Genomic DNA, 18366 nt, shown 5'->3' on the forward strand with positions numbered 1-18366 from the left:
AAAGGTCCCCTCATAAAATTTGTATTTCATTTTGATGGACATCATCTTTTCCACATTTTGAGGAAGTACAGTAGCCTCCTACACCGATTGCTGACAAGGTTCCTGGCTGTGTTGAAAATTCATTTTCCTGTTCCTCCATCTTCTACATGCACCTGCTGAATGGCGAAAATGTCCAGAAATTTTTCAGGTCATAGAGAGCATCTCCTGCTCGGCCCTGTCATTTTTAAAAAAATATTGAACCACCAAGTTGATTTCATCAGGAAAACATCGGATGTGTTGGAATTCACCCAGCTGTAATGCTCTCACAATATATGTGTCATTGTCTGAAATCACAAATCTTGAGGAGAGTCCAAGTTCGGTAAGACATTTTGCAATGATTTCCCTGAGTTTTTCTAAAAGGTTGTCAGTGGTATGGCTCTTAGTGAAACCAGTGGTACACAGAGTAGCCAGCCTCTGCCATTCACTCCAAGCAGCAGCAAGCATAGTGCTCAAGGATTCTTCTAGGGCAAGGACTGATGTGAATAATTTCAATATTTGTTGTACTGTTTGAAAATACCTCCCCTCCTCCATAATAAATTTTCTGAATGACAAAAATGTCCAGAAATGTTTGTGGCCACAGACAGCATTTCTGGTATGCCCCTTTACTGTTCAAAAATATTCTGAACAACTAAGTTTATTTTGTGGGCAAAACATGGGACATATTGTTCACCCATGCTCTCCCCTCTTCCCTCATAAATTTGTTTCGAAATAAAAAAATTAAATTAAATTTACTACAAGCCAACCCTTCCTTTCCCTGCCTTCAATTACATACATACTCCATCTTCCTCAGGCCACTTGATTAATGAAAACATACAGTATGTTTCCTTATGTGCCATGTTGGGGGTTGAACTGCCACCTCCCACTGATGTCACTTAGCTTAGTCAGCCAGCTAGCTTGGTGCAACTTTTGGGCCTAAACTTGATGAAAACAATATTGTGAGCTGTGAGGTGTGGAAAGTAATGTTGTTGAGGTTAATAATATGGTTTGTACAAAAAAAAGCCAAATTATGAGGTTTTAGCAGTTTTTGAAGGAAAATACAGACCCAAAACCCACAAGGGCAGTTTTGGCAAAGCCAAAACCAAAACCAAAACTTGGGGCTCTGGGCACATCCTTAGTTACTGTACACCATCCTTAGATGGCATACAGCCCTCAATAATCTTTATGGCAGACACTGCAACCTGCAGAGGGATCTCTACAGATACTGTGTGCAGCCCAGACTGCCTCCTGCTACTACTCACTGGTAAAATACAGAAGACTCTCGGCAGTGGTGGAAAAACATCAGAGGCAGGTGGGTGGGGAGCTAGTCCAGATTGAAGGTGTCTTGGTCTTCATGTGTGTATACATACACTAAGCAGCCACTTTCAGTTACCTAACACTTCAACACATCACTGTTTTTTTTTTATTTTATTTTGTGTGGTCCCCTGAGGTGGTTTGGCTGGGATGGTTTGGGGGTGTCCCACACTCCAGACATGAACTCCATATTGTTAAGGACTTACCCAATGAGGTTACTTTGATGTTGGTGGGTAAGCTCATAACTTTGGCCAAATTTATCCCAAAAACCTTGTATATGATGTATAATTATTAATGGTTGTATGATGCATCTGGTCTCTCTCTCTTTTTTCTATAATGATGAATAGAGCCCATAAACTCTTTGTAAGATCTTTATGTGCACTTTGAATTTAAAAATGTTCGGAAATATTCACATAAAAATGACAGTCCTGATGTCTCCTCACTTTTATGGTCAATATAAGGTATACATATGAAGAATTTGAACAGTTATTTTTAGTTCATCATAATGGAAAACTAAATAAAGCAAGTGACCTTGAATTTAAAGTAATTTCAACTGTATTGTGCCAATTCTACTTTTTTCACTCAGCACATTTTCTATTGATCCTCAAGTCTACAAACATACTTCCTATTTTATGGGAATGTTTTCACAGCTCAGCAAGGTGACATACACCATGAAATGCGTTAGTTGGACAAGTACATGCTCTCAAGTAAAGCAGATGAGCAGCATTACCAACACCAATTTATATCTCACAGATAACATTTTTTATAGCACTATGGTCATTTTTGTTACCATTTGTCTGTGATATCATTCATATACAGTATGTAGTATTCTGTGAATTAAATGAAGGAACAAAGGAAAAATATTTAACATGAACTCTATTTATCCTAAAGTTTCAGTTTGGAATTCTACCAACAAATTCAGACTCTGATACACAGCATTGAAGAGATCAACAAGGATCCCAATATTCTCTCAAATATAACATTAGGGTTCCAGATGTATGACACGTGTAGCACATCACATTATGAATTACGAGGAGCTTTCCAATACCTGACCGAGATCACCACCTCCAACAGCCAATGTAATTGTAGACCGTCTTTTGCTGCAGTTGTTGGATCCACAACTGCTGCCAACTCAATCATCTTGGCTCATGTTCTGGGTGCATTCAGGTACCCACAGGTAAGTAGTTTTGAAGAACATGTACTTAATAAAAATGAAATGATCTGTATTATTCTAAAGAAATCTCAAAACAACATAAACTAAACAGGTTTACTAGAATGGGTACAGTGCAGAAAATAATAGTCAGTATCGTTGTCAAGTTTCTATCCTCTATGTCTGGGATTAATTAAAGATGTAAAATGACAATGATGTTGTCAATGATGTTATAGACAGATAGAATAGTATTACTTATTATCATAGGACCATGGCTTCTCCATTTTATTCATATTTTAAAGGGCAATTTCACCAAAACCTGAAACTTTAATTCTGTGTTGAAACAACCTGGTGTCAATTTTTACATTACAATCCTTAATTATTATCTTTTCTTTAAACAGCTTCAGAGTTCTGTAGCAATGTCTATATTGAATAGAACATATAGCAAAGTAACATACTGCAATACATTGATGATCAGAAAGGACAGTTACTGTACAGATCAGGTACCACATTTACCTGCATACATAATTATATTCCACACATTAACTTGGTACATACAGATTGCAGAAAGAGAGAGAGGGCCAGAGAGAATGAGGGCCCTGCTCACAAGAGCTTACACTCTAGAGTTACACACCTGTGGTCCTGAAGTCAGACTATGTGGTGGGTACCATGATCCTTTTTCACACACATGTTGCACATTTCACTTCAGCATACATCAGCTGGCAGAGCGTAGACAATCCACCACATAGCCTGAATTTAGAACCTAGCTTTGTAAACTTTTGTGACTGGTTTATTCTGGAAATACTTTGCTGTAACCTCAATTACAGTATTGTTCAATCACAAGAATATGTAAGATCTATTGTGAGTCAATGTGCCCTCTTCATTGGTACCTTTTCATTGTTTGGATACGAAAATAGGTGAAAGTAGAGATGAAGAAAAAAACCATAAAACCAGACCTGATACTACCATGTACTTTGCTTGTAGCATCTTTGGGTCTGTCTACCCACTAGAAGTAGGGTGTAGAGTTTCTGCAAAGTGCAGATCTTTCAGTCATCCTTAAAGTTCTATTCTACTCTCTGCACCATATTAGAGGTACATATAAGATGGCACGATAAGTTGTTTTTTATTAGATGAGGTATAAGGTTTAGGAAGAGGTTGAGAGTCGAGATGGAAGAAAGGACAAAGCAAGATAGCTTGTTGTATATTATAGTTGCTAAAATAGGAGGCAAATGGTAATATAGTAAGAAGGATGGTGTTGGAAAAGAGAGATTGGACTGTGCCAAGAGATACTTTCTTTATGATTGGTATGATCATGATGACATATATCATGACTGGTACAGATTAAGGCATTAGCTCATTCAAATGAATAAAATTAGATTTTGAACCAAATGGTAAAGGCATGGGCTGTAAGAGAAGAAGGTGGTGGTAGTTTTGCGGTTGGGCAGTTAAGATAAATGTGCAAAAGTTGTGTCAGGAGCTTCGGAGACTGTGTAGATCTATCTATCTATCTATCTATTTAACTATCTATCAATCTAACTATCTATCTATCTATCTATCTATCTATCTATCTATCTATCTATCTCATATCTATCTATTTATCTCATATCTATCTATCTATCTATCTATCTATCTATCTCTATCTATCTGCATAACGGTGGGTTTCGTTCTGATCTAAATGAATAGTACACACACGTGACCATTTGAGTGAATACAAATTAACACACTTTATTTACAAGTAACAAACAATTAACATACAAAGTATACTCAACTTTTGTCTATATATTCAAATAACACTGGTAGTTCATCATCTTCAACATAAGATGTACTTCATCTTCATCTGGGGAGCCCTCGTTTCAATAACGCCCAAGTAGCATGTACTGCAGTCTCAGGTCCATGCATGAGCCAAAGAGTTTTGGTATAGCTCTTGATTTATATACCCTAGTATGGAGTGTTGGCATTACAGATATTGAGCCCATATTAGTTACATATGTACTAGGTATCAAGCACTGATTGGTACAGTGCTTGGACCATACTTATGTCTTGCAAATGCTCTGTAAGCACTAACATATACTCAGACAAAGAAATACAGTAATGACGTATCCTAGTATGTCTGGAGATAAACTCTTTCAAAGCCCCTTTGAGTGTAGAATATGGACATCACTAACAGTTACCCATAATGCTTAGCATCTCTACACAGCTTACAATGGTCTCCCCCACTGGAATGTGGCTCACTGTCTACTGATAACAGCATATAAGGCATAAATGGCTCATTATACATCTCTAATAGTAATGACAGGTACAAGTTAGGGCCCCTCAATTTATGTCTTGTTTGACCTCAAGGTGATTTGGCCAATCTATGCAAAAACTGCAACTGTATGAATACAATCTCTTTTCAAACCTCAATGGGGCCTAGCACAGGGTATATGTATGTTACCACTTATATGCTTATTTAGAAATTAATTATTTAACCCACTGGTTACACTATCTCTCATTTCTATCTATCTATCTATCTATCTATCTATCTATTTTTTTTGCATACAATATTTATTTGTTGTATTTTTACTTTCAGATTAGTCCATATTCAAGTGTTTCTCTACTGAGTGACCGGAAAATGTTTCCATCGTTCTTCAGGACGTATCCAAGTGATAGATTAAAGTCCATGGGACTGGCTCAGCTTGTTTTGAGCTTTGGTTGGACCTGGATTGGTCTCATTGCTACAGACACTGATTATGGTCTTCTGGGAATTCAGCCAATAAAACAAGAAATAATCAAGGCTGGAGCATGTGTAGCTGTTATTGAATATATTCGTCTGTGACAACCAGATCACAACGCTCCACATATAGTGAAGGTTATTAAGGAGTCATCAGCTAAGGTGGTTGTTGTATTCTCTGTTGACATTGATTTTGTCCCTCTATTGAAACAAATGCTGAAACAGAACATCACAGGGAGGATGTTTATTGGAAATGCCGGTTGGTCCAAGTCCATCTTATTATCAGTAAGAAATTATTTTCCGATCTTATCTGGCACTCTTGGCTTAACTGCTAATCATTATGTGGTCCCAGGATTAAGTCAGTTCCTCAGCAAAATACGTCCTTCTCAGTCTATGGGGGAGACATGGGAGAACTTGTTTTGGGAAGAAGTTTTCAATTGCAAATTTCTTTATGGTAAAAATCTTCATGGTTCTTCGGAGGCCCCATTAAAAGAATGCACAGGAGAAGAGAGGTTAGCTGAAGTCATGAACAGCTCCACCTACATCAACAGTTTAAAATTTTCTTTTAGTACTTATACAACTGTAAATGTTTTAGCCAAAGCTTTGGATGATCTGAAGAGCTGCAAGGCGGGTGAAGGGCCTTTTCCTTATGGGACTTGTGCAGACATTTGGAATTTCAAACCATGGCAGGTAATGAACTTTGTAAGAAAACTTCCTACTCATCTATCTCTCTGTAGATACAGACGTTGTTTGCATCGTAACTTTTTACACTTAGTGAGGGAGAACTTACAATGCAGAGGGTATGCCTGAGATGCCAAGTACAGTAAGGAAATGGGCATGCAAATGCATTCTAAGCAGACTGTAAAAAGACACTTATGTTTCTGTCAGGGGACATACTGTATAAGCAGCAGTGATTGACTCTAGAAGCAAAATATTCACTAATGATGATGACGGTCAGCAGCCACATCTGGTTGGCTGATTGCATCTTGACCCACTCCACTCAAAGGAAAGCACAGGAAATATCCATTTGATTAATGTTTTTACATGTGTAGAATATGGATATTTATTTAATTGGTATTTTTTATGTTGAATGTCCATGTTTATTTAAAAGAACTTTACATGAAAAATGTGACTCATTATTCATTAATAACACTTGTCCTGATTGGATGGAATGCAGAGCCGCACACAAGCGGCTGTGCAATTGCGTCTATCTAAAATGCTAAAGCAGCAGGAGGTGTCTGCGTGCATCCTCCGGTCACAGTTGTTGCCCCATTGGCCAGGCTGCGTAAGCCGAGACTTGCTCACCCTGGCCAGATCCTGGCAGCTTGCAAGATCAGGAAATCTGCATCCATCAAAGTAGTCCATGGCCTTTTCTCTCCCAGGAAAACGGGGGCAACACGTCCCAGTGATTGGGAACGCTGGCCAGGATCTCCCACTGCTCCACCTCCCAAACGCTGCATCCTGTCAATCAGGCTATGGCTATTTATATTCGACATGTGGCTATTTGTATAAAAATGTAGCATTTCCAGTTTAGTAACAACTAATGCAGGCCGATTCCCCATTTTGCATATGGCGATCCGATCCGTCGATCAGCGATTTGTCAGGGGATGGGAAAAATACTACATGTAATGATCCCCAACTGCAGATTCTGATCATTTTTGGGTTGGATTAGGCAAATAGTCATAATCTTGCAAACTGGATTAATGCTTCTTTCTGCTACATACAACAGCTGATCTTCTACTTCTTATATTCATAACAGCTCACTCACTACATCAGGAAAGTCAGGCTTACACAAAGTAATGGAAAAACCATTTACTCTGACAAGAATGGAGACCCACCTGCTGTCTATAGTATTTTGAACTGGCATATGAGCCCAGAAGGCACTGTAAAGATTATTAATGTTGGCAATTATAATACTGCAGCACTTCCTGATGAAGCTCTGACCATAAACTCAAGTCTGTTGCTGTGGCCTATGGGAGATCAACAGGTGAGGTTCCAGATGAAACTCCAGTTCCTCTTTACAGGTGTAAACCTGTCAATGGGTGAAATAAAATTTATTAAAGGTCAGTTTGGCCATATCTGACAAAACCAGAGAGAAAATGTTTACTATAATCAAAGCTGTTTTAAGAATTATGTAAGGAGTGAATATCCCGATACCGGCAGCCCAATGGGAGAAGATCCTGACAGTACCCCATTCCTACCCCCTGTGGCATCACAAGGGGTTGTGGGCTGCACCCAGGTTTTACCTGCTGAGGAGAGACACCAAGGTGCAGACTCCCCCTCAGAGACAGGAGCCGGGTGCTGCACTGTAGAATTACGTGCAGCACTTGGCTCCTGAGCCAGTGACGGAGCTGGCACTTCAGACAGGCTGGTCCCCGGGGGCAGCCTACACCTCTGGCACCCCATGTGTGACAAAAAAGGGGGATCAGGCTGCTAGACCACGCTCCCTCTCTAGAGGCCACATCCACTCCCATGAGGCCACACTCCTTCAACCTGGCACGCAGCTGCGCCATATAAACTACAAGCCCTACCATCACTTCTCCCTGCACTGGGTGCGGGTGCCTAATGAGGTAGGGTTGTCACTGCCTACCCCTCTCTCCCCCTAGTGCTTAACCCTAACCTCCCCCCCGGGGGTGCCTCAGCCTAAACCCAACAACCTTTTTTTTTTTTACAGAATCTTTCATTCTTACAACTACTGAAGTTCCGTAAACATGAATAAATCAGTTAAATCATCTCCAAAACAAATACTTACCCAGAGTGTGAAATCCACTGTAAATCTTGTTTTAAATTGTAACTATAGTTGAGTATCACTCCCTTAATTCTGAGTACCTGTACATAATGTAAATATAACTGTAACAGCAACAAACAAAAAAAACTGAATAGACACCTGGTAACTAAATGTATCAATGTATTCTCATGGAAAAGAGAGATATGATGGCAGTTAGACAGAAAGGTTTTTGAGAATGGCATTCAAAAGAGTTAGTTTGAAAGAGGAGGGACAGATGCCAATAGTGAGACAGCAGAGTAGATGTACTAAGCTGTGGAGAGAGCTAAAGTGGAGAGAGACCTAACTGTCATTTTTCAAACATAGCCTGTAGAGTGACAGTTAGAAGATGACTGGTTGGTACTTTATCTCTCCCCACTTTATCTCTCTCCAAATCTCAGTACATCTCCCCAGGGATGGATTGGGGCTGTTCAGCTGCCCTACCCAAGTCCTCTTGCAAAAAGACATGGCCTCACTGCACAGGGGCATGGGCACGCCGCACACCCCCGTCTTTCAGTGTCCCAGCCGAGCAGAGCACCGGGAGGTGGAGCTGCTTGGTTGGGGTTTGCAGCCGGACCTGCCCATCTGGCCATCGGCCCATCTGGCATTTGGATGGGCAGTTCAGCCCTGCATCTTACCCAGTGTTTAGAACGGTAGATCAGGTTGAGGCAGATTCTTAGTGGAGCAGTTTTTTGCTATTTATGGCAGTGTTTGGACAAAGTCTCTTTGTGGACCAGCTCAAAGTGCAGCATCCATAGCTCTCTGCAGGAAATATGACTATATCAGTACAGGGCTAACAGTGGCGTAACTAGGGTATTTGGAGCCCAGGGCAAATTTGAAAAGGGAGCCCCCACCAACATCCCGATATGCGCGTGCGCCAAAAAAAATGGGCGTGGACACTTAAAAATGGGGCGTGTCAACATGACACCCCCCTTTATTTTCATGCTGAACATTCCTATCCATATGCACCTTAACCCCAGCAGTATCCCTTATACAGTACGCCCAGTATGCAGTTGTGGTCCCTCTTATGCAGGCCCATAGTAGTGCCCCTTATACAGTATCCCCAGTAGTGGTCCCCCCAAATGCAGTGCCCTATGTAGTGTTCCCCCTTATGCAGTGCCCCCAGTAGCAGTCCCCATAATGCAGTGCACCCAGTAGTGGTATCCTCTTATGCAGTGCCCTTTATATAGTGCCCCCAGTAGTAGTTACCCAATGCAGTGCCCTTTATATAGTGCCCCCAGCAGTAGTCCCCCCCATGCAGTTTTCCCAGTAGTGGTCCCCCTTATGCAGGCACCCAGTAGTGATGCCCCCCTATCTAGTGCCCCTTGTAGTGGTCCCCGCAGTACCCCTAGCAGTAAGCCCCTTATATAGTGCCCCCAGCAGTAGTTCCCCCCTCCCATGCAGTGCCCCCAGTAATGGTCCCCCTGATGCAGTGATGCCCCCAGTAGTGACCCCCCCTATCCAGTGGTCCCTGTAGTGGTCCTTCCTGTTATTGCCCCCAGTTGTGGTCCCCCCAGTGCAGTGCCCCTAGTAGTAGGCCCCTTTTATAATGCCCCTAGTAGTAGTTTCCCCCCCCAAGTAGTGGTCCCCAGTTGAGGTTCCCCACCCGATTAAGTGCCCCCTGTAATAGCCCCCCCAGTAGAGGTCCTCCCTATAATGGTGCCCCCAGTAATAGTCCCCCCCAGTATAGGTCCTCCCAATAATGGTGCCCCCAGTAGTAGCCACCCCCCCATTGTTCCCCTACCCCAGTAGAGGTCCCCCCAGTAGTAGCCACACCCCTCCCCCATTGTGCCCCCAGTAGTGCTGACAGGTTTTTTAAAAAATATATATAAAAACATACTTACCTGAATCCACGCTGCTGCTCCGGACCGCGACACCGCTCCCGCCACCGCCCGCCAGTCCTCCCGGGCTGGCGCGCTCAGCATAATGGGAGAGACATCATGATGTCATGACGTCTGTCCCATTACCCACTGCAGGAGCCGAACGGAAGTCCGACTCTTGCAGTGGGTGCTGCAGCAGTCAATGAGAGTCTAACTGACTCTCATTGGCTGCTGTTTAACACATGCATCGCCGCCAGCGCTGGCGGCGAAGCATGTGTTATGCACAGCCTGAGCCCGTCTCTTGGCGCTATTGGGCAAGCACTCAGGGGGAGGGAACGGGCTCAGGTGTGCAGCACAGAGACCGGCGCTGGAAGCCTAGTGCTGGTCCTGTGTAAATGTGTAGCGCTGACCGCACTCACTGCAGTCGGCGCTACACTGGTGGCTAACTAGGGTGGGCCGGACCATGGCCGGCGGTGCTCCCACGCGCTGCCGGTCCCACGGTGCCCAGGGCATGCACCCTGCTTGCCCTGCCCTAGTTACGCCACTGAGGGCTAATGGTTTGTACTGTGTGGTGGACCCCTCCCCCCTGCCTTGTACTACCTGTACTCAAATGTTTACCAAATAAGACTACTTTGTGCAGACCAGCAAGAGTAAGTTGGAATAAGAGCTACACATACACTGAGTATCCTGATACCATCATATTTGATCCCTCTGTGTGGATCAACACAAGATTACAATTATACAGAAACTCTCCCTTACTGTCATTGGCTTTCTTTAGATCATCCGTTATTTCCCCACAACACACCCCACTAGTTGCATGCAGTCATCCTGGATTCTAGCTATACATAATTGCTTGTTTATATTAGATTTGTGCAAAATAGTTTATAATTAAAAAAAATGATCACATAATAGAATAACATTATACCCAGGTTCCACACTCGGTCTGTAGCAAGAGTTGTCCTCCAGGATACAGGAAGGTGGCTAGAACAGGACAACCCATCTGCTGCTCCGATTGTATTCATTGTCTGCAAGGAGAAATATCTAACGAAACAGGCAAGTCAAGGTCCTCAAGAGGTGGGATGATAATACAACCAATACAAACTATTACTCACTCAAAAGGACAAATGTAATGGGGTGAGAGTTTAGAAAATGTGAGAGTTTATCAGTAACCTGTGCTTCATTTGTGACTTTGTATGTGTGTAAAACTAATTCGTGTTTCGCTAAAGTCAAAACCCAGCTTCTCTAGTACACTGTTAGTTGTGTTTGTGATGCTTATAAGATGGCAAAATGTAAAGAAAAATAAGGTATGCGTACCCTCTTAGAGCATCTCTGTGATGCAGTATGGCGTATAGACGCTAGTTGTATAAAGACACTTCTATAAGTCTACCATTACGACTACATCAACATACAGTAGGACATTTTTTGAGCTGCACCCACTCTACGGAATGTCCTCCTCTGCACAACAAGACTTTCTTCTAGCCTCCAAACCTTCAGGATTCCCTGAAAACTCATCTTTTCAGATAGATTATCATATTTTTGACCCACCCACATAAACTCCATAAGCTATCCAATTCTCTCCTTTTTAGATAACGTTACATATGGTCTCTATTTACACTCACTCATCCCGCTGACCCCAGGCCAAAATTGCTGTGTGACTGAGTCATACAGCCCATTAAGATCCTCAGCAATCTGGATGAACCAATATACAATATGTAACACTTATATTCATGCATCAAATTCCTATTCCCCTATAGCGTGTAAGCTTGCAAGCAGGTCCCTCTGACCCCTCTGTCTGCCTGTAAGTGTTAGTAATATTAGACAAAATTGCATAAAGCTGTAATAACATTGATACAATTTTAGTAGATGTACAGTAGGAAATTAACACTATAAACTCATTCAGACTTTTTCATTTTAACATTACACAACACATTGATGACACCTGGAACTAGTATAACAGAACCATATATTTTTTTGTTTTGCAGATTCAATTAACTGCTTACGGTGTCCTTGGGATCAGTGGCCAAATCCTGAGAAATCCGAATGTCTTCCAAAATCAATGGAGTTTCTTTCTTATGAAGATGCATTGGGAGGAACTTTAGCTGCAATCAGTGTAATATCCTCAATTGTTCCTGTTCTTATTTTGAGAATTTTCATCCTGCACAAAGAAACTCCTATAGTGAGAGCCAGTAATTACTCTCTAAGCTGCCTTCTACTGATGTCCCTTTGTCTCTGCTTCTTGTGCTCTTTAGTATTTATAGGTTACCCCGACCACCAGAAATGTCTCCTGCGTCAGGTACTATTTGGCCTGGCCTTCACTTTGTGTGTATCAAGCATATTGGCTAAGACTATCATGGTGGTGTCTGCTTTTATGGCCACTAGACCAGGCAGCAATCTGAGGAAATGGATGCGCCCCCAAGTGTCCTACATGATTATTATTACCTGTTTCTTGTTACAGTTCATCTTGTGCATCACTTGGTTGTTCCAATCTTCTCCATTCCCACAATATAATTCTGAAACTAAACATGAACTTATTATTGCTGAGTGTAATGAGGGTTCTCCCTTTGCATTCTGGACCATGCTGGGTTATCTGTTTCTTCGGGCCACCGTTAGCTTCATTGTAGCCTTTTTAGCACGAAAACTTCCTGACAACTTCAATGAGGCCCAGTTTATCACTTTCAGCATGTTGGCCTTCCTCAGTGTCTGGGTCTCCTTTATCCCAGCCTCCCTCAGTGCTCAGGGAAAATACCCTGTGGCCACGGAGATTTTTGCCATCCTGGCATCCAGTTGGGCTCTGGTGATCTGTATGTTTCTTCCTAAATGTTTTATCATAGTGTTCAGACCTGATGAAAACTGTCGACTTCTCATAATGAAAAATAAAGATTAATATTTTATCAGCAGCTCCAAATGCATATTAATGTTCAATAAATATACTGTGTAAAATATAATTTGGCAACAAACAACTGTTATGGTATAGTCTCTGGACTTGTTTTGATCCCAACAAAGTTTATGTTGTAAAATGGTCATACAGTAGTCAATGGGATCTATTTACTAAGCCTTGGATTAAAGTGATCGGAGATAAGGTACTAACCAAACAGCTCCTAATTTTCATTTTTCAAACACAGCCTGTGACATGACAGTTAGGAGCTGATTGGCTGGTAGTTTATCTCTGTTTACTTTATCTCCATCCAAGGCTTAGTAGATAGACCCATATGTTTATTATAAATTCTCAGAGTGGACACTCAGAGACAACTAGTTTATATGAATATTTAAGGATTTCTCTGTCAATAAAATGTTATTCAGTAATTTCTTGTTCTTCATAATTCAGTTTTTTTTATAAATAAAGTAACAAAGTCCACAGACAGCCTGTAAAGAGTCTTTATTGGATGAATGTACCTATTTATAGATGAATTCTGCTGTTTTTTGTTTAGGTCTCTAAATGTGTGTAACTATAACATTGTAGCTTAATAAACTTGTGGCTGGTAATCAGTATTAGGGACAACATGCTACCAACTTGGTGTAAGGCAGAGGCTTACATCCAAGACGTTACTAAATGAAGCTAGGTGAGAAGAATCCAGGAGAGAACCAGCCCCTTTCCGATTGTGGGGACTGGTTGGTGGTACATGGGAGTTACCTCAGGAAGCCAAGCAGGCATAGTTAGTTATATGTACTTTTTAATGTTTCATGTAAGTGCTTGGCATTTTATCAGATAATTAGATAACGGACTTTGCTATCCCGCGTCTGCTTTTCTGTTCTTTTTCTATTTATCCGGATGTGTGTACTAGGTATCTCTACAATCTACTGTAGTCTCATTAACAACATCTCTCATGACTGCTGTTTCTTAGTCTGTCTCCTCAGCTCAATAGCAAGTTTCTTTCTGCCAGATTCCAAGCCTTTGGTACCGACCATTGGTCTGTCTCCAAATGGAATTCTGTACTGGTCTTCATGAGCCCAATCACAGGGACGGACATTGGAATCATATGGTTGTCAACCATAGATGTTCCCAGCTAGATGGTAATGGTTTTTCCATTTGATGCCAGGATTCAGTGGCTACCACCATCAAGTGCTTGTTTTCAATGCCAATCTAATGTTTACCAAGTCAATTCAGCTTTGTACAACCAGAAGAGATTCCCTCATCAAAGTAACTTTTTGCATGTGTGAATGTTTGGCCTCCAAGTACACATGCACACTACCTTATGATGTCTACCTTATGATGGCCAAATTATGATGGCTACATTCATATGATGGCTACCTTATGATGACTACATTCCTTATGATGGCTACCTTATGATGGCTACATTCCTTATTATGACTACCTTATGATGGCTACATTCCTTTTGATGTCCTACCTTACGGGGCCTACATTCCTTATGATGTCTACCTTATGATGGCTACATTCCTTATGATGTCCTACCTTATGATGGCTACATTCCTTATGATGTCCTACCTTATGGTGGCCACATTCCTTATGGTGTCTTACCTTATGATGGCTACATTCCTTATGATGTCCTACCTTATGATGGCTACATTCTTTATGATGGCTACTTTCCTTATGATGGTTACCTTACAATGGCTGCATGCCATCACAATGCATGTTGCCATGGCTTCATTGCTTTGACTATTCATTGCCATCTTGTGATGGCCATAACTAATAAATGTAAATAATTTTTTGGTTGATTTGCAGGAACCCGATCTGCACCACAGTGCCAGAAAGTGGAGGAAAAAAAATATAAACCAGGGACATTATAGACAGGATACATTCAGACATGGGAAGAGTAATGCCCATGAGAAAGCTTCCAACATCATGGTACATTGACAATGTCAACATTCATAATGGTGACACCAGAATATGAACAGCTATGATGTTGACATGGATTAATGTCTGCATCATACATGATGACATCTGGAAAATATTGATATGGACAGAAAGAAAACATATGAAATCTCAACATTACCCTGCAAGTGATATATACATTTTTCACCATTGGGTCGAACATAGGAGCCAGGGGCAGAATTATGGGAGACAATGGAGGCGCCTGCCACCGGGCTCCATCTCTGAAGGGACACCCTCCATTGTCCACAACATATTCACCCCACTTAGGGCTGTAACTATGTACCTGGAGTGTACCGTCACTGTCCACCCAATACATGACACCCCTTTCTGGCACCTGAGAAGCCACCATACACTAATGGAGAGCTCCATGTCAGACCATCAGCTGCTACCTTTGTCTAACTAAAGACTGTCTGCATGCGAATTGCTACATTACAGAGTCAGTGGCTGTGATGGGGGAGGCACCAAATTATAACTTGCTTCCGGCCGTCTGGAATTAATTTACACCACTGACAGGAGCCATTACAAACTTTTGCTATGGGGACTTCAAATAACTAGTTATGCCCCTGGCTGTGACTATTACTGTAACTGATCAGCCATTCTACCCAGCTCTCTTCTTGCTTGTCTTCCAGTGATGATACACTCTTCCAGGATCTGTGGAAACACTGTAAGCTTAGCTTCCTTCATGGTGGGTCTCTCTGAGCGATGCACCTGGACAACTGGTTCTCTGGGAATGACTGGCACCATCAATTTAATCTATCCATTTTGCGTGAATAGCTTGAAAACTACTTTTGGGTCTGGTGCCCACTTCCCATGATTGGGTTACTAACCACTTCTTCATATTGATGGGACACACTGCTGGCTATCATCTTATAGCCCACTCACTGACACTGTTTGGCAGGGCACTTGAAATTTTACACTTGCAAATCATATCTTTAATTTTTTGATGATGTCTAACTCTTTTGAGGGGCCACAATCCACTTCCACTCATACACGGTGAGATTAGGATTATCATCAATCTGGATTACTTAATTGTTGTTCCTCTAGTACATGTGACATGCTGCACTGCTAATGGGGTGGACATGGCCTCACTCAGATGGCTGTGGCCCTATCCTAATTTCATTTGCACATATCTTTGGATCAACTTTCTGCTAGCAGGCCAAACAGACAACTCTGTCCCATAGGACATTGTCTTGACCTACAGTAATGCTGTTTTTGGACACTGGTCAAGTTTTCACCCTCCTCTGTCACTGTAGTGCCTCACTTATAGAAAAGCCTCATACCTTATCATGTGGTTTCTGATGGGCTTCCAAAACACTCTATGGTCTTGAAGCCACCTGGTGAGGATGCTCCAGATTGATGTTCATGCTAATGAGCAGAGTGTAGAGACTCAGGACCTCATTCAGAGTCGATCGCAAAAAGCAATCACTCACTCTGAATGAGGGAGGGTACTTCTTTTTTACAAGTGCGGCCTCCTGGTCGCAAGCAAAGCTGTGGGTTACCACCCACAGCTTAGCTTGCGACCAGGGTGATGGTCACGATGGTCATCACCATCGCAACCATCGGGGCTTTACAACCAGATCCTAAGGTTGGGTCTGGGCTCTCATAAGCCCCAGGGAGCTTCCTGCTCTGTTTGAGCAGGAAGTTCCCCACTGACATCATTGATGATGTCAGTGTGGCCGCCCACAAATGGCAGGCGTTCGCATGGGAATACCTCCATTTGTGCGGCCACCCCCCCCCCCGGCCCACCTACCAAATGTGGACGGCTGTCAATCAAAATCAACAGCCACTTCTTTGGTAGCAAGCTCCGGAGTGAGAGAGTTTCTCTCTCACTCCGGGGCTTGCACACGCGCAGTGCGCCCGCTGTGCATGCACACAGCGAGCCATCAACCCGGTTGTGAGCACATCGGTGCTTGCGACCAGGTCTGAATGAGACCCTCTATGTCTATCCACCACAGTTACTATGTTTGAGCTCCTGTAGTTAGACAGAATGGAGCCACACCTAATGCCAGGATGGATTCCAGCAGGGTTGAAAGCTACTTTCAATGTTTGTTGGTCTTAGAATCATCTCCCTGACTAGATTACTACCAGTTCTCCCTACCAAGCTAAGTATCTAGTAACACATCAAACTATGCCATACAGTAACACTAAAGGGTGGACAGGCCTTCCACCAACCATTAGAATTAAATATTTATGTTGATAAAATTATCAAGATAATTTCATATATGTTAATCAATACATGTCAATATCACAGAACAAATATATAGCCATTTGCAATTTAACAATATAAACATTGCCCTATTTTCTGAATATAGATACATTGAAGGACAAACTGGTGAATATAGTCTTCATAACCATACCACACCACTTAATGGTAGATAAGGAGATATGCTCATCCATGTAAAGTGTGACTTTCTCTTCCAAATTAACACCATTTGTTGCTGACTGGAATCAGGGCTACCATAAATGGCTCACTGCTGGGACTGGAGTCTCAGGCCCAGACAGAGAAAGGGCCCATCCCAGAATTTTATAGCAGGGGCTGTACTGAACTCCTGGCCCTGGATGTACTGAGCTCATTTCCCAGCATAGACATGGCCTGGGACTGCCCTCTATTCTGCTCCCAGCCCACCTTGTGACCTGTCTGGGGGGAGGGGGCAAAAGAGTTATTGTTGCTGGATGCCTGATATGTCCCTGGTTCTGCTGTGCAGGAGAGCCCATGTCATTCAAAATCCAGATTAAAAATGAGGATTAAATATGACTAAGGTTAGAGTTTGTGGTCGCATGGTATGTATGCTCAGTGGGCGAAATGATTGATTCAAGTGGTTATTAATATTAAAAAGGCGTCAGAAAACAGGTATGTTTTCAGCGATTGCTTAAAGCATTACAGACTGGGAGAGAGCCTTATAATACATTGTAGTGCATTACATGGGTTCTGAGGGATAAGTCTTGAATATTGAAGTCCATGATGATTATAAAGGAGAAAAACAAGGATCAGTGGGTTAATATGTTAAAAGGTGAAGGAAGAGTAAGGATTTAATATTGGTTTTAGAGAGTACTGACTTACAAAGTGATGCCTAGACACTAGGGTACAGTACATCGACTAGATGGAAGTTTCAGTAGTTGAGATAGGAGATGAGGAGGAAGAGTGCAGAGTTATTCATGCATTTTGAGTAGGGATGTGCAGGCTCGGTTCTACTCGGTTCCGTTCGGTTCTTTTTACCGAATCTTATTGGCTATCCAAAACTCGTGACAGCTGAAACCCAATAAGATCCGGTAAAAAGAACCGAACGGAACCGAGTAGAACCGAGCCTGCACATCCCTAATTTTGAGTAGAGATGAGAAGAACTTGGGGGTCCGAGGCAAGTCTTAGTTCACCAATTGAGAGAAAACACCATAATCCCAGAAATGTCAGATCTTAAGTGTTTTGGATTGTATATAAGTCCCTCCTAGTCATATTCCAATTCAACTTTCCATGAATCAGGTCCACCTTTGTGGGTGGGCTGAAAGCACTGAACAGATCAGTATGATCTTATGTTAGTAATAGAAGAAACAGTTAATTATGACAACCAGCCCCATACTGGTCAGTGTATGTTGTCCCTCGGGAAGGAAACCCCTTTATTAGGGGATCCCAACTTTCTTTGGGATTCCTGCCCTGGGCTTACCAGTTTGAGCCTGGTTGCTTTTTTGACAGGGGGACTCCACATTGTCTGTCTCATTGCTATAGTGCCAGTCCCTCAACTGGTTCACCCTGATGATAGTGATTGG

General features: G+C 42.3%; 1 pseudogene; it reads left to right on the plus strand.

Annotated features, from left to right (window-relative positions):
- The first annotated feature begins 2269 nt into the window (after positions 1–2269).
- Positions 2270–12657, plus strand: LOC148505878 (extracellular calcium-sensing receptor-like; annotated as a pseudogene).
- Positions 12658–18366: the final 5709 nt, after the last annotated feature.

This window comes from Taudactylus pleione, unplaced genomic scaffold (assembly GCF_031769625.1).
Source record: "Taudactylus pleione unplaced genomic scaffold, aTauple2 ptg000435l, whole genome shotgun sequence".
Taxonomy (NCBI): Eukaryota; Metazoa; Chordata; class Amphibia; order Anura; family Myobatrachidae; genus Taudactylus; species Taudactylus pleione.